Genomic DNA, 286 nt, shown 5'->3' with positions numbered 1-286 from the left:
CCACAGGCGAGTCAAAGGCCCTCGATGCCAAGGTCCTGGAGGATGCCCTATCGAGGAGGAAAAGGCCTCCATGTACGTTTTTTCTCCCGAAGGCCAACGAGACAGGGCATGAGGTGGACGACATGGTAAAGGGAAGTCACGCCAAGAGATCCTCCAAACTGCCATGAAGGACGAGCTAAACACCGCTAATGTTGTAGTTCAAAATGCCCAAGTTCAAGTCGGAGTACACGCTTCGGGATAGTTTGAAAATGGTAGTAAAAAAAAAGTTTCCTTCGTTTAAGTTTAA

The sequence above is a fragment of the Penaeus monodon genome, chromosome 21 (genome assembly GCF_015228065.2).
Source record: "Penaeus monodon isolate SGIC_2016 chromosome 21, NSTDA_Pmon_1, whole genome shotgun sequence".
Classification (NCBI taxonomy): Eukaryota; Metazoa; Arthropoda; class Malacostraca; order Decapoda; family Penaeidae; genus Penaeus; species Penaeus monodon.
This window is presented reverse-complemented; position numbering follows the sequence as displayed.